This window comes from Salvia splendens, chromosome 17 (genome assembly GCF_004379255.2).
Source record: "Salvia splendens isolate huo1 chromosome 17, SspV2, whole genome shotgun sequence".
In the NCBI taxonomy this organism is placed as follows: domain Eukaryota; kingdom Viridiplantae; phylum Streptophyta; class Magnoliopsida; order Lamiales; family Lamiaceae; genus Salvia; species Salvia splendens.
The window spans coordinates 26,882,115-26,907,045 of record NC_056048.1 but is presented as its reverse complement, the minus strand read 5'-3'; the positions used below and the strand labels follow the sequence as shown (position 1 = coordinate 26,907,045).

The 24,931-nt window shown below is 41.8% G+C and overlaps 2 long non-coding RNA genes across 4 annotated transcripts; both read right to left on the bottom strand.

Annotated features, from left to right (window-relative positions):
- Positions 1-17,501: 17,501 nt before the first annotated feature.
- LOC121774140 lies at positions 17,502-19,741 on the bottom strand. 2 transcript variants are annotated; one of them, XR_006044935.1, is made up of 3 exons: positions 18,320-19,741; positions 17,829-18,048; positions 17,502-17,755 (listed from the first exon to the last, which is right to left on the bottom strand). It is a non-coding gene; the product is annotated as an uncharacterized LOC121774140 (long non-coding RNA). The 2 variants fall into 2 exon arrangements; XR_006044934.1 differs by having other exon boundaries at positions 18,933-19,738.
- A 162-nt stretch (positions 19,742-19,903) lies between these two features.
- Positions 19,904-21,903, bottom strand: LOC121773786. 2 transcript variants are annotated; one of them, XR_006044849.1, is made up of 3 exons: positions 21,737-21,903; positions 21,595-21,662; positions 19,904-19,964 (listed from the first exon to the last, which is right to left on the bottom strand). It is a non-coding gene; the product is annotated as an uncharacterized LOC121773786 (long non-coding RNA). The 2 variants fall into 2 exon arrangements; XR_006044848.1 differs by lacking the exon at positions 19,904-19,964 and adding an exon at positions 20,845-21,453 and having other exon boundaries at positions 21,737-21,896.
- Between the last annotated feature and the right edge of the window lie 3,028 nt (positions 21,904-24,931).

Here is a 24,931-nt window from a genome sequence, read left to right as displayed (position 1 = left end):
TGATCTGGAGGCCGAGCTGAATACGACCATTGCTGAGAGGACTGCGTATGAGGATTACATCCGTGTGCGCGGGGGAATGACCATATCAGATGCTCAGAGTCGAGTTGACGAACTGTGGGAGGAATATAATGTACTCCGGAGGAACAATGCGCTGGAGAGCTCGGCTTGCCAACAAGCCGTGACATCATTGCGGCGCTGGGCTTCTCGGTACAACATTGTTCTTTCTCGGCGCCCCTCCATAGAAAGATTCCTTCGGCATATCGCGCCAACAGATGCTCGCACTCCAGATCAAACCTCTGGTTCCCTTGTTCAAAATCCTACTCCCAGCCAACAACGAACTCCGGAACAGCCGGAAACGTCAAGACGAGAACGGGCTCAGGAGCAACCGGAATCGTCAAGACAGGGACGGACTGAAATTCGCCGAGGAGTTGTGACTATGAGCGAGCAAGATCAGCAGATGCTTATTGCAGAGACTCTTCATCGCCGAGGTGTTAGGACTTCTCGAGCTCGGGGAAGAGGCGTTGGGTCGAGGATAGCATCTCGTCGACCTGCTTATTCTTCATCTGCTCGGAACAACCGAAATCGGCTTCCAGAGGATTTTGCAGATAGGTGGCTTAACTTCAGCAACCCTGGACAGTAGAATAGTCCTTTGTAATAGCGTAACGCCATTTTGTAGGGTAGCGGAGTTGTGTGCCGAACAAGATTTGAAAATGAAATTTTGTTTTTGTTTTCGCTTCTAACACTGTGTATTTACAGCTTAGCGAAAAAATTTCATCGTACTTGTCCTCGGTCTTATGAAGTAAACTTCTTTGACCGGACTTGTCTTTGGTCTGATGAAATAAACATCTTTGACCGGACTCGTCTTTGGTCTGATGAAATAAACATCTTTGACCGGACTCGTCTTTGGTCTGATGAAATAAACATCTTTGACCGGACTCGTCTTTGGTCTGATGAAATAAACATCTTTGACCGGACTCGTCTTTGGTCTGATGAAATAAACATCTTTGACCGGACTCGTCTTTGGTCTGATGAAATAAACATCTTTGACCGGACTCGTCTTTGGTCTGATGAAATAAACATCTTTGACCGGACTCGTCTTTGTGTTCTAATTTGGCGATTTTCGTCGCCGGGATCGAACTTTCCCTTGTCCTAATTCGGCGAGTTTTATCGCGTGGATCGGACTTTCCCAGTTAACCGAAGTGGTCTTATGCAGTAAACCTCTTTGACTAGACATGGTCGTCCTCGGTCTTATGAGGTAAACTGCTTTGACCGAACTTGGTCGTCCTAATTCGGCGAGTTTTATCGCGTGGATTGGACTTTCCCTTGTCCTAATTCAGGCAAGTTTTATCGCGAGAATCGGACTTTTGTTGCAGTTCGTTTCAGACGAAGTGCTTGATTCTTAAGCAGAATTGTGGTCTTGTATCCTCTTTAGAAGCTTTGACACACAATCGTGGGCTTGTTGCAGCTCGTTTCAGACGAACTGCTTGTTTAAGCTGAATTGTGGTCTTGTATCCTCTTTAGAAGCTTTGACACACAATCGTGGGCTTGTTGCAGCTCGTTTCAGACGAACTGCTTGTTTAAGCTGAATTGTGGTCTTGTATCCTCTTTAGAAGCTTTGACACACAATCGTGGGCTTGTTGCAGCTCGTTTCAGACGAACTGCTTGTTTAAGCTGAATTGTGGTCTTGTATCCTCTTTAGAAGCTTTGACGCACAATCGTTGGCTTGTATGTTCTAAAAAGGGGATCAGCCTTTGAAGAACGAGATACCTCAGTTTTATTTGTAAGAGACGACACTCACATAGACAGACACAACGCACGTAGAGACAAGAACAAGTAAAAAACAAAGAAAACACATAAGACTGACTGACCGGACTGTCTCTTACAAATGGAACTTCTTGAGGTTGGAAACGTACCATGTTCGGGGTACTTGTGCTCCTGACGCGTGAGTCAATTTTTAAGACCCTTTGCCGAGGACTTCTGACACCCGATATGGACCTTCCTATGTGGGCTCGAGTTCGCCCAGCTTTTCTGCTCGGCTTACTTCGTTGTTTCTCAAGACGAGATCTCCCACTTGAAATTGCAGCTTCTTCACCCTTTGGTTGTAATACCGGGCTACTTGCTCCTTGTACTTGGCTGCTTTTATGCAGGCCAATTCTCTTCTTTCTTCGGCCAGATGTAGTTCGGCTCCGGTGTGACTTCGGTCATTTCGCCGGCCTCTGATTCCGGCTGCTGTGATTGCTATGCTTGATGGTGCCGAACTGATTGCTCGGCACTTTTAAGCGCAATCTGCGAACACACTTGCTCTTTTTCGATCACCTCGGATGACCGCTATCTCTCCTTTAGTGGAGAAGGTGTTCGGCGAGGATGCCTCTGATCGCTATGACCGGGCTTCTTTTTGTCTTCTCTAGATGAGCTGTCTAAAGACCGTTTTCGACGGTCTGCCTCATCGGCACGAGAAAACTTGTCCGCAAGGTCCCACATCTCTTGAGCTGTTTGCGGACCGCACTCCACGAGCTTTCTGTAGAGAGCTCCGGGCAGGATTCCATTTTGGAATGCCGAAATGACAAGTAGATCATTGAGATTATCTACCTGTAGGCATTCCTTATGGAATCTCGTCAGGAAGTCGCTGATCTTTTCGTCGCGACCTTGACGTATGGAAAGCAGCTGGGCCGAAGTATTTCGGGCTTCCGCTTTCTGAAAGAACCTCCTGTGGAAAGCATCCATCAGATCTCGGTAGGATCTAATGCTGCCTTGAGGAAGGCTGTCGAACCACCTTCTGGCGTTCCCGATGAGCAGCTCGGGGAACAGCTTGCACATATGGACCTCATTGAGACCTTGGTTCGCCATATTATACTGATAGCGTCCCAGGAAGTCATGAGGATCCACGAGTCCGTCATAGGTTATCGACGGAGTTCGGTAGTTCTGTGGAAGGGGAGTTCGGGTAATATCGTCCGAGAACGGAGTCCTCAATACTCCGTACATGGCGAACCCGACATTTCTTCGGTATGGAGGAGATGGAGTTCTCCTGTGATTCCGGTACCGAGGATTCTTTCTTCTGGAAGACATGACACTACTGCGGTAGTGACTGTCTCGTATGGAGGGAGAGGGAGAATCTGCCGTTTTTGTCCCCGGCTGCTTTTGGCTTTTTTGCAGGAAGGTTAAGAATTCCTCCTGCTTTTCCGCCAAAAACAGCTTGACAGCCTCGTTCAAATCGGGCTGCTGGGAAGACTCGGTGTGACGGCTTTTGGAGCGGCTTGTTCCTCCACCATGAGAACTGGTGGTGGATTTATCCCTAGGCTGTTTTCCCGACCTATGGGATGGATTGGCTTCCTCCTGGTTCTCACGGGCAGGAATACGGGTACTCTGCGATCTGGTATGCATTTTTTGGGTGGAAAAAATGGATCAAAAATTCGCTTTATCACAAATTTTGTTCTCTGTTTCCCACAGACGGCGCCAGTGATGATTCCGCGAATTTTTGATGATGATAAATGCTCGTAAAAATAAATTACGACACAGAGAATTTTACGTGGTTCGATTTACTGAGGTAAATCTACGTCCACGGGGAGAAATGGGGGCAGGTTTGTATTGCTTGATCTGCCAATTACAGCTTACAACACAGACTTGCTATATGATTATTTCTCTAGAGAGATTCTAACCCTTTTCTACCAGATCTAAGTTCTATTTATACATTGGACTAAGATCGTGGCTTACATCATCACCCTAGGTCGTGGATGTCGTGTAGGTCATGGCCTAAGATCGTGGCCTGAGTTGACGCCACGTGGTAGTGGGTGTGTTGGAAGTTGTGGAAATCCTGCATGGGTCCACTAACTCCTTGTTCGGTCGAATACTGAGACCGAACTGCTTTGGTTGCCGATCTGAGAGTAGAGCTTGATGCCGACCTGAGAGCAGAGCTTGATTGGTTGGCTTTTACCGAGCTGTAGGCTGAGGCCGAACTCTTTGGTAATGCCGAACTCCTCCGAACTCTTTGGTAATGCCGAACTCATACTCTTCCTTGGGCTTGTTTAGTTCGTACCCCATCACATAGATTCCTTAATTTTCTGGAAAAAAAAAAGTAGTAGTATGAAACTGGTAATCTTCATCGGATTGCTGCTAATGCATCACCACTTAGGTCTCTCAATGCAGGAGGATCCTTCTCTGAGGAATCACAGAAGGCTTAAAGGTTCGGTGCGGGCCCCGCCGCCGCCAGCCGCCTCCAAATCGTCTCGTCAGGGCGCGCCACTCGCTCCATTACCGCGGTTGGTAACTCCTCCTCCTCCTCCTCCACCGCCGCCGCTTCCACCACCGCCGCCGCCGTCCCCGTGCCTGAATTATTAAGTGTAATTTCTTTCACCGACACCAATGTATTGTTTTTTTTAATAATGAAATTTGCAATTTTTTTTACTTTTTTTCACTTTTTCTATAGCATTTTGTGATTCTAATTGACTCACACTACTAATTTTTATTACTACTACTGTATTCCTTCCCCCGTCCTACTTTAGAGGAGCATTTTTAAGTTCGACATGAAATTTTATATTTTGTGAATAAAGTGGAAAAAATTAAGTGCGAGGAATTAAAAAAGTAGAGTTTGATGTTTTTATATTTAGAAATATGTCATTTAGGACATCCAACAAAGAAAATGTGTTATTTAGAATGGGACTAAGAGAATAGTATATTTCTTATTTTAAAAAATTGAACTTTACAATTCACTAAATCATTAATTATATCAATAATCTACTCACTTTTTCTTTCTATCTCTTTTCTACTTTTATCAATTATGTATGCTCATATTATTTCAAAATATGTTATTTATGAGATAGAGAAGGGAGTACTATTAAAAGTTATATTCATATTTCATTAACTTTGACCCAATAGTTAAGTCTACACTTAACGTTACTCTTATTTCTTTTGTTTACATAATAGCTCAAATTAAAAGTTAGTTAGCCTTTTCAATATCTGAAAATTATTTTTGGTTGCTTATCATTTGTTTTGATGGCATATGCATTAGGAATTTTAAGCTTGGGCTATCAACAAAGTAATTCAGATATATTTGTAGCTCAAGCTCGATCTAAAGTCATCATTAGATCAAGTTTCACAATAAAATATAATGTTAAATCATTCGATTAAATTAAACTCGTAACTAAAATTAAAATCTTGAGAGTTCATTTTACATTTTCCAAATACAGTATGCTATTACTAGTATTTTTTTATAACCACGTTTTGAAAATCATATTGCTATATAATTTAAATCTTTAAATAAAATTCAGCTTCAAGGGAAGTGAAGAAGAGGAAGAAGAACTACCTTGTATCGTAATTCTACAAGATGGCATGATCGAGTATTTTATACTCGTTACTATATTCTTTCGATCGGATATGAATCAAGCAAAATCAATTGCCTTCGGATATCCCAAAGTTCCAACCCATCTTAGTAAAAAATAGATTGGTCTATTCTACTTTATATCGGGAAAATTGCAAAAAAGTTACTATGAAGTTTGGTCAAATTCTGGTCTATCCTTTAAACTTATCGACAGAAAAAACTATGAATTTTGGATTTGTTTAAGTAAACGACCCTAAATGGGGTACGCCAAACTTACCGGTGAGAATGTACGCCAGACTAAGAACTGTCGAAAATACCAGCCATGCTCGTAGTGCTGATAAATGGGGTACGGCAATTGCAAAAAGGATACACGCGAAGCCAGCAATTGCAATGCAGTGTGGCAGCTTCATACCAGACTCTTCTTGGAAGAGCGCGTAAAGAGCCGGCATATGATGTCAACGGAATCAACAGATCAGCTCAAGCCTTCGTCTATTCTGTTGGTCTTCTATCGAAACGGAACAAGAGTGGAAAAGCAAGTTACCTTAAGGGCACTGCCGGCTAAAATTGTTGGAAAAAGGGACGTCATTAATATGCCGCCCAACATTCATTGTGGGTGGTGAGTCCCCAAGTCTTGTAGAATACCAAGTGAAGTATAGTCCCTAAGTTGTGTAAAGTTCCAATTACATTTATTGGTGTACTAGATCCTTCTATTTCACCCTATAAATACTAGGGTGAATGAACTTTTGAAGATATAAGAAAAACATACAAGAAATATTCTCTTTCTACTTCCTATTCTCTATATGCCTTACCAACTTATCTATATCTCTCTCGATAACCATCTTTAAGATGGTATCAGAGCAGGAAATCAACAAAAAGCCTCAAATGGAGGTCAACCAAATACATACTCTCGAGCTATTGATCGAGACAATCTCAAATCTAATTGATTTGTACAAAACCAACCCAAATCAAAACCAAAAATGCTACCGAACGAAGAACCTCGGTGTGAAATCCAATCCTACTGCAGCATCAGCCACAAGCCCTTGCCTTCCTCAGAAAACCCCAAATCCCAATCAAGTCCAGCGAGTCTGCGAAACTGCTGCTCCGAGGAAGACCAGCGGCGTCTGCGAATCTGCAGCATCGGCGAATCTGCTGCTCCGAAGAAGACCAGCGAGTCTGCGAATCTGCAGCATCGGCGAATCTGCTGCTCCTAAGACCAGCGGCGAATCTGCCACTGAGTCTGCCAGTTTAGATGTTGGATTTACCGAGAGAGGCCAGTTTGGCACACTTGCAAGAGTACTTCAGTCAAATCCTCCTCCAAAAGCTGTTAAAGTTACTATGTCAAAGAGAATCCCCTTGGCTGGAGAGGAGCTTGCTGCCTATGAAGAAGAGCAAAACCTAAAAAGAAAAGAAGAAGCTCTTAAAGCTACTCTAATCAAGGAAGAGGAATCAAGAGCTACTCTTGGAGCAGAACAAGCTTTGGGTGATCCAATGATTATTGATGCTAAAATCAAACAGATGCAGGCATGTTCAGCGTCGCCAGCGGAGGGTGAAGGAGCGTCGCCAGCGGAGGTTTTGCGGTGGAAAATGAGGAAGAAGCAGAGGAGGCGCGAGGCCAACGCACCGACGGACAGCGCCTATCCACCTTCCTCGATGGAACCGTCGGACTCCCGCTGGCTCTTCTGCCGGTCAGCAAGTCCGGCACCGTCCTCAGCCTCGGAAGCATGTCGTCCTCAGCGTCCCTACCGTGAAATGACGACGCCTTCTCCGACAAGCGCCTATCCATCGAAGAGCATCGACGGCGGCGGCGGCTTTGCGATGAGAAACGGGGAAGAAGCGAAGGAAATTGAAGGGGAGGCGGAAATCAGAAAGGGGGCGTCTATGGCTGAATGGAGGAGAGGATGTGTTAATCAATCCCTCAATTTGCAAAAAGGCCCCCCCAGCTTGTTAGTATCCCAAAAAACACCCCATCCAAAAAATACCTCCAACAATCCCCCCCAGTCAAAGCCTTTATTTCAAACTAAGCCCCATTTGACCAAGAAATCCCAAAACCCACCCCAATCTGTCCCAAGTTCCAGAAAGACACCCCAAACTTTTGAAAAATCCAGAAATACCCACCCCAATTTCGAATTTCAGCCTTCTATCTCTTGTTCAAACTCATACCAAGCTCTAGCGTACTCATCATCCGCAAACTTAGGACCCAAAGACTACCACTGGATTTTTGATTGTGGGGCAACCGACACAATGTCTTTTGATGCATCAGACTTCCTCAATATTTCTCAATCCACAAAAAGTTTTGTCCAAACAGCTAGTGGGGAGTTAGCACAAGTAGAGGGGGCGGGAACTGTCACTATCTCACCAACTCTTCGCCTCTCGAACTGTCTTTATGTTCCTTCATTGTCCCACAAACTTTTGTCTGTTAGTCATGTAACAAGAGATCTCAACTGCAAATTGCTAATGCAACCTCATTTTTGTATGTTACAGGATATCAAGACGGGGACGATAGTTGGGCGTGGCACTGAGCGACATGGATTGTACTACGTGGATGAGATAGCCCAACAGAGTACTGCGATGCTAACTCACGGACTAACCGACAGACAGATTTGGCTCTTGCATCGCCGGTTAGGGCACCCATCCATAAGTTATCTTCGTTTGATCTTTCCTGAGTTAGTTTCTTCTACGCATGTTTTGAATTGTGAAACTTGTGTTTTAGCAAAAAGTCACAGACATTCTTTCAAATTAAACAACACTAGAGAAAAATCACCTTTTGCTTTGGTTCACTCTGATGTGTGGGGCCCTGCTCCGGTTACTGGAGGACAAGGCTTTCGATATTTTTTGTTGTTTATTGATGATTTTTCGCGTATGACTTGGATTTATTTTTTGAAAACAAAATCAGAAGTTTTCGAGAAATTTACTGAGTTCTATCGTCTTGTCCAAACCCAGTATAACTCTAGAATTCAAATCCTTAGATCGGATAACGGGAGGGAATATGTGAACTCTAGAATGAAAACCTTCTTCACCGAAAAAGGCCTTGTCCACCAAACATCGTGTGCGTATACACCAGAACAGAATGGGGTAGCCGAATGAAAAAACCGATACATTCTGGAGATCACCCGTGCACTCCTAATCGAATCCCACATTCCTAAATCCTTTTGGCCAGAAGCTATTGCAACAGCCGTTTACCTCCTCAATCGTCTTCCAACAGGAATCCTAAACTTCAAAACCCCCCTAGAGGTCTTCTCTTCCCAACACTCGATACCTTCATCTCTCAACCTCGAACCCAAAATTTTCGGTTGTTCCGTATTTGTTCACATACCCAAACATGATCGTGACAAATTCTCACCATGTGCAGTAAAATGTGTCTTCTTGGGTTATGGGAAAAATCAGAAAGGGTATAGGTGTTATGACCCGTCAACTGATCGCATGTACGTAACTATGAACTGCGACTTTGTTGAGAGTGAGTACTTCTATAGCCAATCTAGTGGTCAGGGGGAGAGTGAGAATCCAAGCAGTGACGCACTAAATTGGCTACCTCTGTGGGGAGAAACTATTCAGGGGGAGGATACTCAGGGGGAAAACAACCAAATTACCCTACCAAACCAAAATCCTGTTGTAGACAACGGTCCAACAGAGGAAGTTAGCAGTACCACTGGGCAGTCAAATCCACAGGAACAGAACATGCCGCTTCAGGACACTGCCAAGCTATCTGACCAGTCCTTGAATCCTGAGGTAAATGCTTCTGATCCCAATATCGGTACCCTACTTGAAACCACTGACAGTGACAGGGAAAACAGAAGTGGTACAAATGAGCCACCAACGGAACAAGAGAGAGAGCACGGCAGATTGCCCCAAAGAAGTACAAGGGGCATTCCTCCTCGAAGATATTCGCCAGACTGGAAAGGGCGGAAATCTAGATACATTATTGCCAATCTCACCCAGGGACACCTTACCGAAATGGCTAGGGCGTTCGAAGCTGCACTTTATGAAGAAGAAGAGATTCCGCAGTCCTTCGAAGAGGCAATGAAACACAAGCACTGGAGGGAAGCCATGAAGAAGGAGATTGATGCCTTGATAAAAAATGAAACGTGGGAAAAGTGTACTCTACCTCCGGGAAAGAAACCAGTAGGATGTCGGTGGATCTTCACCATAAAGAGGCATGCAGATGGTTCAATCGAGAGATACAAGGCAAGATTGGTTGCTAAGGGATATACTCAGGTGTATGGAGTAGACTACGAAGAAACTTTCTCCCCTGTCGCCAAACTAAATACAGTAAGAGCACTTCTATCGGTAGCTGCATGTAAGGAATGGCCATTATACCAGTTTGATGTTACAAATGCCTTCCTCCATGGAGAACTTGAGAAAGACAAAGAAGTCTACATGGAGGTCCCCCCAGGTTTTTGTGAAGAATTTGGAAAAGGACAGGTGTGCAGACTGAGGAAGACTCTCTATGGGTTAAAGCAATCCCCCAGAGTGTGGTTTGGAAGATTTTGTCAGGCAATGTTCAAACATGGCTTCAAACAGAGCCATTCAGATCACACGCTATTCCTAAAGAAGAGGAACGATAAAATGACATGTCTAATAATCTATGTTGACGACATGATCATAACAGGAGATGATGCCGAGAAGATCCAAAATCTAAAGGAGAATCTTTTCAAGGAGTTTGAAATGAAGGACTTGGGAGCTTTAAAGTACTTCCTAGGAATTGAAGTATTGAGATCTGATGAATCCGCGAATTTCTGATGTTTGTAAATGCTGGTAGAGAATAAAGACTACGACACAGAGATTTACGTGGTTCGATTTACTGAAGTAAATCTACGTCCACGGGAAGAAGGGAGGGCAAGATTGTATTGCTTGATCTGGGATTACAGCTTACAACATAGACTTGCTATATGATGTTTTATCTCTAGAGAGCTTAACCCTTTTCTATCTGATCTAAGTTCTATTTATACATTGAACTAAGATCGTGGCTTGCATCACCACTAATGATGGTTGTGGATGTCGTGGAGGTCATGGAGGTCCTGCATGTAGCGTAGGTCATGGCCTACGATCGTGGCCTGAGTTGACACCACGTGGTAGTGGGTGTGTTGGAAGTTGTGGAAATCCTGTATGGGTCCACTAACTCCTTGTTCGGTCGAATACTGAGACCGAACTGCTTTGGTTGCCGATCTGAGAGTAGAGCTTGATGCCGACCTGAGAGCAGAGCTTGATTGGTTGGCTTTTACCGAGCTGTAGGCTGAGGCCGAACTCTTACTGAGACCGAACTGCTTTGGTTGCCGATCTGAGAGTAGAGCTTGATGCCGACCTGAGAGCAGAGTTTGATTGGTTGGCTTACACCGAGCTGTAGGCTGGGGCCGAACTCTTTGGTTGTGCCGAACTGAACTCTTTAGTCATGCCGGACTGATACTCTTTAGTCATGCCGAACTGATACTCTTTCTTGGGCTTTAGGCTGATGGGCCGTCATTGCTGTTGGGCTTGTTTAGTACGCACCCCATCACTACCCCCCCCGAAGGGCGAAGTGAATCACTTCGGCGAAGTGAGTCACTTCGGCATTCTGGATAAAGGCAAGGGGGAGGCTGAGAAGGAGGCTGCCGCCGTGGCTGCCCAGGGGGAGGCTCTCCGTGTTTACACGGAGAAACTCTTTTTGAGCAGCCAGTTCTCGGCCTTTGTCGGTAGTCTGGTAAGGCTAATTACCGATAAGGGCGAGCAGGGGGCCGACGTCGTGCTGCCTCTGTACAGCCGAGAGATAGCAGCTCGGCTTCAGAATCTGCCGCTCCTTGAGGAGCTCGCTTCATCCTCGGTCCTGCTTTCTGCAGACCGAGTCCGGAGTTGTCGAGCTGATCGGGACGAGAACCTGGAGGCTATCTTTGCCTCCGTGGGACCCGTTTCACCCGCTTCGACTTACAACGGAGAGGGTGAGGCCGAGCCGCTGGAGCTGGAGGCCGAAGTCGAGCGGGCCGGGCATCCGGAGAAGGAAGCCGATCAGGAGGCGGAGGCGAGGCCGGCAGGATGCGAGGCCGAGGCTGAGGTAGCTCAGGAGAAAGAAGCTGAACCAGACCGAGGATCCGGAGACGAAGCTGGCGGAGTATGATTTCGTCTCCCTTCTCTTAGTCTAGTTTCTTCCTTGTAAAATGGCCTTGAAGCCCTCCTAGTGTAAAAAATTTTCCTTGTGAATGAAAAATTCTCTACACTTGTCTTCGTATAGCTTTTCGTACTCGCCTTTATTCCTGTTGTATTTTACTATCTGCTCGGTACAGCTGCCGAACTAATATAGCTGCTTTGTACTCAAGGAGACGGAGATACTTCACTGGAAACGGCTGTACTCTTCGGCTTTAGACGAAGCTGAGAAAAGAGCTATAGCCGATCAGACGAAGAATGACGAGCTTCTGGCTCGTTTAGTGAAGCTGGAGGCCGATAATAAGGACTTAGAGTCCGATAAGAAGGATCTGGAGGCCGAGCTGAATACGACCATTGCTGAGAGGACTGCGTACGAGGATTACATCCGTGTGCGCGGGGGAGTGACCATATCAGATGTTCAGAGTCGAGTTGACGAACTGTGGGAGGAATATCATGTACTCCGGAGGAACAATGCGCTGGAGAGCTCGGCTTGCCAACAAGTTGTGAAATCATTACGGCGCTGGGCTTCTCGGTACGACATCATTCTTTCCCGGCGTCCCGCAATCGAGAGATTCCTTAGGCATTTCCCGCCAACAGATGCTCGCACTCCAGATCAAGCCTCTGGTTCCCTTGTTCAAAATCCTACTCCAAGTCAACAACGAACTCCGGAACAGCCGGAAACGTCAAGACGAGAACGGGCTCAGGAGCAACCGGAATCGTCAAGACAGGGACGGACTGAAATTCGCCGAGGAGTTGTGACTATGAGCGAGCAAGATCAGCAGATGCTTATTGCAGAGACTCTTCATCGCCGAGGGGTTAGAGCTTCTGGGGCTCGCGGAAGAGGTGTTGGGTCGAGGATAGCATCTCGTCGACCTGCTTATTCTTCATCTGCTCGGAACAACCGAACTCGGCTTCCAGAGGATTTTGCAGATAGGTGGCTTAACTTCAGCAACCCTGGACAGTAGAATAGTCCTTTGTAATAGCGTAACGCCATTTTGTAGGGTAGCTGAGTTGTATGCCGAACAAGATTTGAAAAATGAAATTTTGTTTTCGCTTCTAACACTGTATTTACAGCTTAGCGAAAAAATTTCATCGTACTTGTCCTCGGTCTTATGAAGTAAACTTCTTTGACCGGACTTGGTCCTTGGTCTTATGAAGTAAACTTCTTTGACCGGACATGGTCCTTGGTCTGATGAAATAAACATCTTTGACCGGACTCGTCTTTGGTCTGATGAAATAAACATCTTTGACCGGACTCGTCTTTGGTCTGATGAAATAAACATCTTTGACCGGACTCGTCTTTGGTCTGATGAAATAAACATCTTTGACCGGACTCGTCTTTGGTCTGATGAAATAAACATCTTTGACCGGACTCGTCTTTGGTCTGATGAAATAAACATCTTTGACCGGACTCGTCTTTGGTCTGATGAAATAAACATCTTTGACCGGACTCGTGTTTGGTCTGATGAAATAAACATCTTTGACCGGACTCGTCTTTGGTCTGATGAAATAAACATCTTTGACCGGACTCGTCTTTGGTCTGATGAAATAAACATCTTTGACCGGACTCGTCTTTGGTCTGATGAAATAAACATCTTTGACCGGACTTGGTTTGTGTTCTAATTTGGCGATTTTTGTCGCCGGGATCGAACTTTCCCTTGTCCTAATTCGGCGAGTTTTATCGCGTGGATCGGACTTTCCCAGTTAACCGAAGTGGTCTTATGCAGTAAACCTCTTTGACTAGACATGGTCGTCCTCGGTCTTATGAGGTAAACTTCTTTGACCGAACTTGGTCGTCCTAATTCGGCGAGGTTTATCGCGTGGATCGGACTTTCCCTTATTGCAGTTCGTTTCAGACGAAGTGCTTATTTCTTAAGCCGAATTGTGGTCTTGTATCTTCCTGAGAAGCTTGGACTCACAATCGTTGGCTTATTGCAGTTCGTTTCAGACGAAGTGCTTGTTAAGCTGAATTGTGGTCTTGTATCCTCCTTGGAAGCTTGGACTCACAGTCGTTGGCTTGTTGCAGTTCGTTTCAGACGGACTGCTTGTTAAGCTGAATTGTGGTCTTGTATCCTCTTTAGAAGCTGACTCACAATCGTTGGCTTATTGCAGTTCGTTTCAGACGAACTGCTTGTTTAAGCTGAATTGTGGTCTTGTATCCTCTTTAGAAGCTTTGACTCACAATCGTTGGCTCGTATATGTTCTAAGAAGGGGATCAGCCTTCGAAGAACAAGATACCTCAGTAACATTTGTAAGAGACGACACGCACATAGACAGACAAAACGCACAGATAAAACGCACAGAGACAAACAAAGACCAAGCAAACCAAAGAAAGCACATTGACCGAACAGGACTCAAGACTGACTGACCGGACTGTCTCTTACAAATGGAACTTTTTGAGGTTGGAAACGTACCATGTTCGGGGTACTTGTGCTCCTGACACGTGAGTCAATTTGTAAGACCCTTTGCCGAGGACTTCTGACACCCGATATGGACCTTCCCATGTGGGTTCGAGTTCGCCCAGCTTTTCTGCTCGGCTTACTTCGTTGTTTCTCAAGACGAGATCTCCCACTTGAAATTGCAGCTTCTTCACCCTTTGGTTGTAATACCGGGCTACTTGCTCCTTGTACTTGGCTGCTTTTATGCAGGCCAATTCTCTTCTTTCTTCGGCAAGATCTAGTTTGGCTCTCAGTCCGTCATCATTTATTTCTGAGGAGAAATTTAGAGTTCGGGGACTGGGTACGCCGATCTCAACCGGAATCACGGCTTCAGTGCCGTACACCATGGAGTTCGGCTCCGGTGTGACTTCGGTCATTTCGCCTGCCTCTGACTCCTCCTGCTTTGATTGCTATGCTTGATGGTGCCGATCTGATTGCTCGGCACTTTTAAGCGCAATCTGCCGTCTTGCTCTTTTTTGATCACCTCGGATGACCGCTCTCCCTCCTTTAGTGGGGAAGGAGTTCGGCGAGGAAGCCTCTGATCGCTATGATCGGGCTTCTTTTTGTCTTCTCTAGATGAGCTGTCTAAAGACCGTTTTCGACGGTCTGCCTCATCGGCACGAGAAAACTGGTCCGCAATGTCCCACATCTCTTGAGCTGTTTGCGGACTGCATTCCACGAGCTTTCTGTAGAGAGCTCCGGGCAGGATTCCATTTTGGAATGCCGAAATGACAAGTAGATCATTGAGATCATCTACTTGTAGGCATTCCTTGTGGAATCTCGTCATAAAGTCGCTGATCTTTTCGTCGCGACCTTGACGTATAGAAAGCAGCTGAGCCGAAGTGATTCGGGCTTCCGCTTTCTGAAAGAACCTCCTGTGGAAGGCATCCATTAGATCTCGGTAAGATCTAATGCTTCTTTGGGGGAGGCTATCGAACCACCTTCTTGCGTTCCCGATGAGCAGCTCGGGAAACAGCTTGCACATGTGGACCTCGTTGAGACCCTGGTTCGCCATGTTATATTGATAGCGTCCCAAGAAATCATGAGGATCCACGAGTCCGTCATAGGTTATCGACGGAGTTCGGTAGTTCTGTGGTAGGGGAGTTCGGGTAATATCGTCCGAGAACGGAGTCCTCAATGCTCCGTACGTGGCGAACCCGACATTTCTTCGGTATGGAGGAGATGGAGTTCTCCTGTGATTCCGGTACCGAGGATTCTTTCTCCTGGAAGACATGACACTACTGCGGTAGTGACTGTCTCGTATGGAGGGAGAGGGAGAATCCGCCGTTTTCGTCTCCGGCTGCTTTTGGCTTTTTTGCAGGAAGGTTAAGAATTCCTCCTGCTTTTCAGCCAAAAACAGCTTGACAGCCTCGTTCAAATCGGGCTGCTGGGAAGACTTGGTGTGACGGCTTTTGGAGCGGCTAGTTCCTTCACCGTGAGAACAGGAGGTAGTCTCCCGAGGCTGTTTCCCAGAGCTGCGGGCTGGACTAGCTTCCTCCTGGTTATCGCGAACGGTGTTACGGGTGTTACGTGATCTGGTACGCATTTTTGGGGTGGAAAAGGGTCAAAAATTCGCTTTATCACAAATTTGGTTCTCTGTTTCCCACAGACGGCGCCAGTGATGAATCCGCGAATTTCTGATGTTTGTAAATGCTGGTAGAGAATAAAGACTACGACACAGAGATTTACGTGGTTCGATTTACTGAAGTAAATCTACGTCCACGGGAAGAAGGGAGGGCAAGATTGTATTGCTTGATCTGGGATTACAGCTTACAACACAGACTTGCTATATGATGTTTTATCTCTAGAGAGCTTAACCCTTTTCTATCTGATCTAAGTTCTATTTATACATTGAACTAAGATCGTGGCTTGCATCACCACTAATGATGGTTGTGGATGTCGTGGAGGTCATGGAGGTCCTGCATGTAGCGTAGGTCATGGCCTACGATCGTGGCCTGAGTTGACACCACGTGGTAGTGGGTGTGTTGGAAGTTGTGGAAATCCTGTATGGGTCCACTAACTCCTTGTTCGGTCGAATACTGAGACCGAACTGCTTTGGTTGCCGATCTGAGAGTAGAGCTTGATGCCGACCTGAGAGCAGAGCTTGATTGGTTGGCTTTTACCGAGCTGTAGGCTGAGGCCGAACTCTTACTGAGACCGAACTGCTTTGGTTGCCGATCTGAGAGTAGAGCTTGATGCCGACCTGAGAGCAGAGTTTGATTGGTTGGCTTACACCGAGCTGTAGGCTGGGGCCGAACTCTTTGGTTGTGCCGAACTGAACTCTTTAGTCATGCCGGACTGATACTCTTTAGTCATGCCGAACTGATACTCTTTCTTGGGCTTTAGGCTGATGGGCCGTCATTGCTGTTGGGCTTGTTTAGTACGCACCCCATCACTACATGCAGGACCTCCATGACCTCCACGACATCCACAACCATCATTAGTGGTGATGCAAGCCACGATCTTAGTTTAATGTATAAATAGAACTTAGATCAGATAGAAAAGGGTTAAGCTCTCTAGAGATAAAACATCATATAGCAAGTCTGTGTTGTAAGCTGTAATCCCAGATCAAGCAATACAATCTTGCCCTCCCTTCTTCCCGTGGACGTAGATTTACTTCAGTAAATCGAACCACGTAAATCTCTGTGTCGTAGTCTTTATTCTCTACCAGCATTTACAAACATCAGAAATTCGCGGATTCATCAAGATCCAAGCACGGAATATTCCTAAGGCAGAAGAAGTATGTTCTTGACATGTTAGCAGAAACGGGCCTACTGGACTGCAAACCTGCTGAAACGCCAATGGTACCCAACCATGGATTGAAGATTGTGGATGGAGCTAAGCCTACAGACCGTGAAAGATATCAACGGTTAGTAGGTAAACTTATCTATCTCTCTCATACTAGACCCGACATCACATATGCAGTTGGAGTGGTCAGTCAATTCATGCATCAGCCTCAGGAAGACCACATGGATGCTGTCCTGAGAATTGTGAGATATTTAAAGGGAACAGTCGGTTATGGGGTATTCTTAGAAAAAAAGAAAGACTTGGAAATTGATGGATACACCGATGCAGATTGGGCAAGCAATCCAGTCGATAGAAAATCCACTGGAGGATATTTTACCTTTGTTGGAGGAAACCTAGTCACTTGGAGAAGCAAGAAGCAAAAGGTTGTAGCATTATCAAGCGCAGAAGCAGAATTTCGAGGGATCAGAAGTGGCCTGATGGAGATACTTTGGCTTAGGAGGTTGTTAACAGAAATTGGCTTCCCACCAACACGAAAAAGTCAGCTTTTCTGTGACAATAAAGCTGCAATTAGCATTTCAGAAAATCCCGTGCAGCATGACAGGACTAAACATGTTGAGGTCGATCGTCACTTTATCAAAGAGAAACTTGAAAGTGGGATTATCGAGTTCCCATTTGTCCGATCCGAGGAACAACTGGCAGACATTCTCACCAAGGCGCTGAGTCCTACAAAATTCAAAGAATTCATTGGCAAGTTAAGTATCGGGGATACCGTTACTCAACTTGAGGGGGAGTGTTGGAAAAAGGGACGTCATTAATATGCCGCCCAACATTCATTGTGGGTGGTGAGTCCCCAAGTCTTGTAGAATACCAAGTGAAGTATAGTCCCTAAGTTGTGTAAAGTTCCAATTACATTTATTGGTGTACTAGATCCTTCTATTTCACCCTATAAATACTAGGGTGAATGAACTTTTGAAGATATAAGAAAAACATACAAGAAATATTCTCTTTCTACTTCCTATTCTCTATATGCCTTACCAACTTATCTATATCTCTCTCGATAACCATCTTTAAGAGATGTATCCGACATTGATCATGAAGAGATTAACATACTGCTGCGCCCACGTAATAGTATAGGCTTCGTCACCTACACCACAGAAACCTATCTTAGCAAAACAACACCTTCGTCTCTTCGAAATATGCTCATTATTTGCTCTTACCGTAGATGAATCCTGCAAGGTCTCTATATCTAATATGCCTCTTTCCTCCATATTCGTGAAGCTTGGCTACCAACATATTCGCATACGAAGATATCGCTGTCGCTAAAATTAGTCCTACCACACCACCAATCCAACCCAACGGAACCATAATCGTGCCAGAATATCCCAGCACGGTAGGCACTGTTTATCCCCGTTGTAAGCACAACCTGTAACCATGAATCTACACGCGAAATATGAAAAATAAGCCGGAAATGAATAGATAACCGGACGAGCAACTATAATCAAATCTGGCTCAATCACATCAAAGATCACTCTACAGGATGATGATCTAAGGGATCCCCCAAACAAACTGCCCTCATATGCATAAACCAAACCATAAGCAGACAACAAAATTCGGAAAATCAAAAGATCTTGAGCCAAATTGCTAATAGAACTGCATTTCTTATGATCAAAGCATAGACAAATAACCATCAAGGATATCAATCACTCACCCCGTTTCATAAAAGTATAAACAACTTGAGATTAGTCCGACCACACCATCAATCTAACCCAACTGAACCATGATTGTGACAGAATATCCCAACACGCAGTCCCTGTCTACGCGCGCAACATGAAAAACAAGCCGGGAATGAATATGTCACCGGACTTTTTCACTACTGAAGCAACTTAAGTTCAAATTTGGATTCAAACATATGAAAGTATCACTCTGTAAGATGATGATCATATGGAATCCCCCAATCAAACTGCCCTCAGATGCATAAACCAAACTAGAACTCGAAAAGCGAAATTCGGAAATGAAAAGCTCTTCAGCCAAATTGCTAACAGAATAACATTTCTTATGATCAAAGCATAGACTAAAAATCAAAGTACTACACAACGAAATCAATCACTCAATCCAATTCACAAAAGGCATAAACAGCTTGAAAAAAACGGATAACATATCAATTTCATAAACAATAAATAGAATAATTCCACAGATTTGAATACGAATTAACACTATGCACACATCAAATTCAAGAAGTAGAAGATAATACAACAATTGCACACATCAAATTCATGAAGTAGGAGATAATATAACAGTGTAAGGAGCTAAAATCGAGAAACCTTGGCTAATTTGATGGGCAGTATCGGAAATCTCAACAATCACAGAATCCTTAGAAGAGCCAGAGCGGCTCAAAGCGGACCACCATTACCTCGTCTCGCAAAAGCGCCGATGTAATACCACCGTCGTCCGCCGCCGAGCCGGAATTGAGGCGCAATCCACCTTCAAAATCAGCATCAAACACCATATCCACAAAGGCACACAGTGAGAGTGGAAACAAGCAGGAGCAATGATTACAGTATGATTAAATGTCAGAACTCGTCACACTTCAACGCAATTTGGTGATTTCATAGATACGAATTGACGTTTTATTTCTTGATTTTTTTATTAACTGAAAAAAGGAAATTAGCAGTAATCTCAAATCTGAATAACTACGATTGTTTAGTTTAATTTGTTTTTTACTGTTGCTGCATTTAAAAATATATATAGTTTATTTAATTTTTGAAAACAAAATTGTTGAAGTAGATGATCCGTATTTGTCTGAGTTTTATGGGTAGTGATAAATTAACAAAAACAGTATATACAAAATAGGATATTTTAGGTATTTTAAATTGTAATAAATTTATAATGATTCATGAAATTAATACATTACATATTTACCCTTACATGATCATTTAGGAAATTAATAAATTTACAAGTACAAACTTAGGAAAAAATTATTTATTTCTTACTCAGTGTATCTAGACACTAATATGTAATCTATATCTGTCACGCCCGCATTTTCTAAGGATAGAAAACACGGTTGATCGCGACTAGGGGAGGATTAAAGAAGCGGGGAAGAAAGGGGAAAACAACACAACTCGACCATAACTTGAAACAACTGGGAATAGCTCGAATAAAATCAGAGTATCTCAACAATCAACAACTCAAAAATGAATACTACCTTAACGATACAAGAACTCAAAAGAAAAGACAACTACTTAGCGGAAGCATTTGAGAGAAGGAATATGCCACGTGTGATGACATGACACATTCTAAACACTTAATTTCTTCAACGGTCTTGCTCAACACCCACCGCACCCGTCACGCTCAACCTGCAATTTTTAAAAGAAAAGCAGGGCTGAGTACTTGATGCACTCAGTGGACTCATGCCGAAATCATTTTATAAAAAAGTATTTATCATGCCACCATTGAGTGACCTCGGGTTTAACTTTGAAAATGCCCGAGACACTAAAATCATTTCCATAGTAAAACTCGTGACTGCAGTCATTTTCCCATAGATGTCTACCATATCTGATCCATTGATGACAAGGAACGTGGCCACATTCCAAGTCACTAGACCGGCCGACCCAAAAGACGGCTCACGATCTCCATAGGTGTACACTAGCCTGAATAGGGACTCACTCCCTAGACAGACCCGAATTCGATTATCCATTGATGGCAAAAGCCACATCAGATAGGTTCCATAGAATAAAACAAAACACGGCATGACAAATATTCATATCATTTTCACATAAAAATATACTTAGGGCATAGCCCTTATTTAAAAAGAAAGCCCAGCTCCAGTTCTTAATCTGAAATGATTTCCTTTCCCTTGATTATCGCGTCTCGCTTGCAAGGAATCACCTTTAGCATTTAAATAACACATAAATCATACACAATGAATCAAGTAAATAAATAAGATGCATGCACCCTAATTAAAATCGTTTATCTCGTTTCTCGTTTTTCGATTATTCGGCGGCCGCCTAAAGTTCCTCTGTTGGCTCCTCGTATTTCCACCACGAATTATATTTATTTCGGACTTAGGATAAAATTATTCATTCGTCGAAATATTCCGGAATTAATTAAATAGTTCGTCATTATTAATTATCGGTCCAAAGATTTATTTAAAAGCCCAAGACTTAATTGTTTCCCACCTTATATTTTCAAATTAAAAATTTAAAGCCCCAAACCAAAAATATAAGGGAGCCCAACTAACAAAACATCCAATTTACTAATGTGGCCAAACTAGCTTTTAAAAACAAAAGGGCAGGCCCAAGAAATCCCTTTTTTTACACGTATACTCCCTCCCTAATGGCCCCACATACACCAACAACAATTTATCCACCTTACTGCAAAAGTAACAAAACATATCAACTCTCCTTCTCTAAACAAAACGTCGGCTTCCCTCCCTCTCTCTCTCTACTGTATTCTTCTCCAACTTGCAGCTACTGACGAAACGAAGTTCCAATTTCACCTCCCTCGCTTTCGATTTTTCTCACATGAAAACGAAAACTCCCAATTAAAGAGAATGCCCCAAAACAGAAACCGTTGAATCTCCGATTCACTCCACGCCGCCAGCCGCCGCTGCTGTCGCGTACCCACCGTCGCCGTCGCTGATTCGTCGCTGCCGTTGTCCAGCCTTCGCCGCATCAGTAGCTCCGACGCCGCTGCACAAAGCCGCCGGCTACTGCTCGACGGAGTTAACGGCGCTGCTATAGCTTCGCCAGCCGCTGCGGTCCGCCGGGTCAGGCTGCTGCCGCCGCCGGGAGCCGCTGCTCCGTCGGTGGTCGTGCAGCCCCGAAACCACCCCGACGATAAGTTCTAACAATTGTGTGTTCAATCAACATTAACTTTTCTTGCGTTTTAAAGCTTGTAAGGTTAGAGGGGAGTTTGATTGGTGGTGTAGGATGATATGTTGTGAAAAAAAAATGGTAAAAAAATTTCAGGCTTTAGAAATTATACCTTCGTGAGTAGGACTTGGTTGTGGAGTTCACAAAAGGGAGGTCCTTTGAACACGAGAGTTTCGATTTCTGTTTATAGCAATCTGATGTTAGATTCTGAAATAGGAGTAATTTAGGTACAAATCGATGGGAGAATTGTTTACCTCGAATTGAAATTGAGCAGAATGGGTCTTGGTTCTTCTTGCTTGCGGAGAGCGTGTAGAATAGGGAAGATAAATTGAATTGGAGATTTAAAATAGAGGGATGAGTGGTTTGGATGTGAGAGAGATTTGGGGAGAGAGGGGAACTGTTTGTCCAACGTGGGGAAGGAGAGAAATTTCGAATTCTTACTTTTTTTTTTAATTAAATTGAATTTGTTTAATATTTAATTGCAGATCACGGAGGAGAAAAATCTCTATAGAATCTTTATTTAATATTTCGGCTTCTTAAAAAAATAAATTTCATAGGCTCTCAAAATAAAACGGAACGATAGTTGGCTAAAAAAATTTCGACAGTAATCCAAAAACAACTTAAAGGAATAGGGAAAAGTCGGGCGTTACAATATCTCCACTAAAAAATTAAATCGATCTACTTGTATAATCTATATCTTCACTAAAAAATTATGAAAAAACACTAAATAGAGAGTATATAAATAGTTAAAAACAAGTTAAAATCTTAATAGTTATTCATGTCTAATTATTTTATTTTTAAATAAATTTTAAGATGGTAAATTATAAAAGTGAATACATGTATACTTAATTTCTCATTATTAGTATCACATAATATTTGATGATCATTAAGTCAATTTCATTGTATACACTACATCGTCACGTAAAAATCATGAAACAAAAATTAAATATGAAATATAATAGTGAAAAATAAATTAAAATTGATAATAGTCATTCGCGTCCAATTATTTTATTTTTAAGTAAATTTTAAGATTATAAATTATAAAAATGACTACAAGTATATATATTTAATTTGTCAGTGTTAGTATCACTCAACTAATTAGTGATCACTAATTCGATTTCATTTTATACTCTACATATTCCTCACGCAAAAACCATGAAATGAACTTAGATGTGATATACTCCATGATAGTGAAAAAAACAAATTAAATTGACAATAGTCACTCACGTCCAATCATTTTATTTTTAAATAAATCTTAAGATTGTAAATTATAAAAATGACTACTTGTATATGTACTTGATTTCCCATTGCTATTATCATCAAACTAATTGATAATTATTAAGTCGATTTAATTGTGTACTCTACTTTTTCACAAAAAAAATATGAAATGAAATTGTATACTCTATGACATAATATAGTATAAAAAACAAATTAAATTGATAATAGTCATTCACGTCCAATTATTTTTAAAAAAATAAGTATGATGATTGTTCATGGTAAAGATGACTACATGTATGTATACTCTATTTCACAATACTGGTATATTACCCAATTAATTGTCTATCTTGAAGTTGATTTCATTATATACTCTACATATTCGTGCATAAATCATGAAATGAAATTAAATATGATATATAACAGTGAAAAACAAATTAAATTGATAATAATCATTCACATCTAATTATTTTAATTTTAAAAAATCTTACTATTGTAAATTATAAGAAGAACTACATGTGTTATATAGTAGTACTTTATTTCTCAGCGCCAATTCGATAAAATCGATTGATGATCATTAAGTCGATTACATTGTGTATTCAACATCTTCATGCCAAAATCATCAAACAAAATTAAGTATGATAATATATAATGGTGAAAACTAAATTAAATTGATAATAGTCATGCACATCTAATTATTTTATTATTAATTAATTTTTAAGATGGAAATTATACATGTATATATACTTTATTTCTTAATACTATCACTCAAATAATTGATGATTATTGAATCGATTTTTTTGTATACTCTACATCTTCACATATAAGTCTGAAAATAAATTAGATATGATATATAACGGATAAAAAATAAATTAAAATTAAAATTTTCATATCTAATTATTTAATTTTTAAATAATTATTTTATTTTATATAATTTTTATAATTGTAAATTAAAAAAATGAGTACATGTATATATATAATTTCTCTTTGCCATGGAATAGCTTATTGATGATTGTTAATTCGATTTTCTTGCATCCTCTATATTTTCCCGTGAAAATCATGAAAAAAATTTGATATAATATAATATAAGTAAAAAAGCTAAATTAAAATGATAATAGTTAGAAACAAATTTTAGAAATTTAACGGTATCATTCCATTGTTAAATGATAATACTCTCTCCTCTCCAAAGAATATGCACTTTGGGTTCGACACGGGTTTTAATGTAAATTTGGTAAATTAAGAGAGAGGTAGAGAGAAAATGTAATTAAAATATTGTTAGTGGAGAATGAGTCTCACACAGTAGCGCGTATCTACATAAGAACAAGGGAGTACAGCTGTACCCCCAAAATGTTCTGGATTAATATAAAATGTAGTCTTGCATTTTCAAAATCTATTAATAGCTCAGTGGTAAATATGCAATATTTTTGCATGGAGGCCTAGGTTCGAATCCTCGCCACATGCGCTACTTCTTTGAACATCTATTTGTATTAGTAATTAATGCATAATTCTTCTTTTCTTTTCAACTCAATTTGTTAAACTTCTATTTAGTTTTCTTAAATACTTAATTTTTAATTGATGTTCTCTCATGCTCTTTTCAAATTGAAATTTTTTTTATTCGTATTTACTTTTAAATAATTATTTAACTTCCATTTGTATTAATTCAATACATAATGCTCTTTTTCAACTCAATTTGTTGCACTCCTATTTTTCTTAAATACTTTATTTTTAATAGATATTCTCTTCATGCATCTCTCCAAACTTTTTCTAGAATTTGTATTAATTCAATATGAACTAACATGCTCTTTTCAAAAAAAATTTTATTTGTAGTATTTAGTTTCCAATAATTACTTTATTTTTAATAGATGTTTATGAAATTAAGTAGCGTTAGTAAAAATTTAAAAAATTAACCTCTATGTAAAATATTCCGAACAAAGCATCGATATTTATATTTCTAGTGAATAATTTATTTATTTTATTTAATATGAAGTTTTTCGATGAAAAAAGAAATTGTATTTGAAAAGTACAGAAAATTTGTGAAAGCAAAATAAAGTGAATATAAAGAATTAGCCGAATTTTGAAACTTTACAACGTTGTAATTATTTTTCGTACCCTCATATCAGAATTCCTGGATCCGTCACTCCCACCTCATTAGAGAGAAAATGCTTTCCAAAATTAGAAAATACATATTACTGTGAGACGGACTAAAAAGGAAATAGTGCATATTCTTGTGGAAT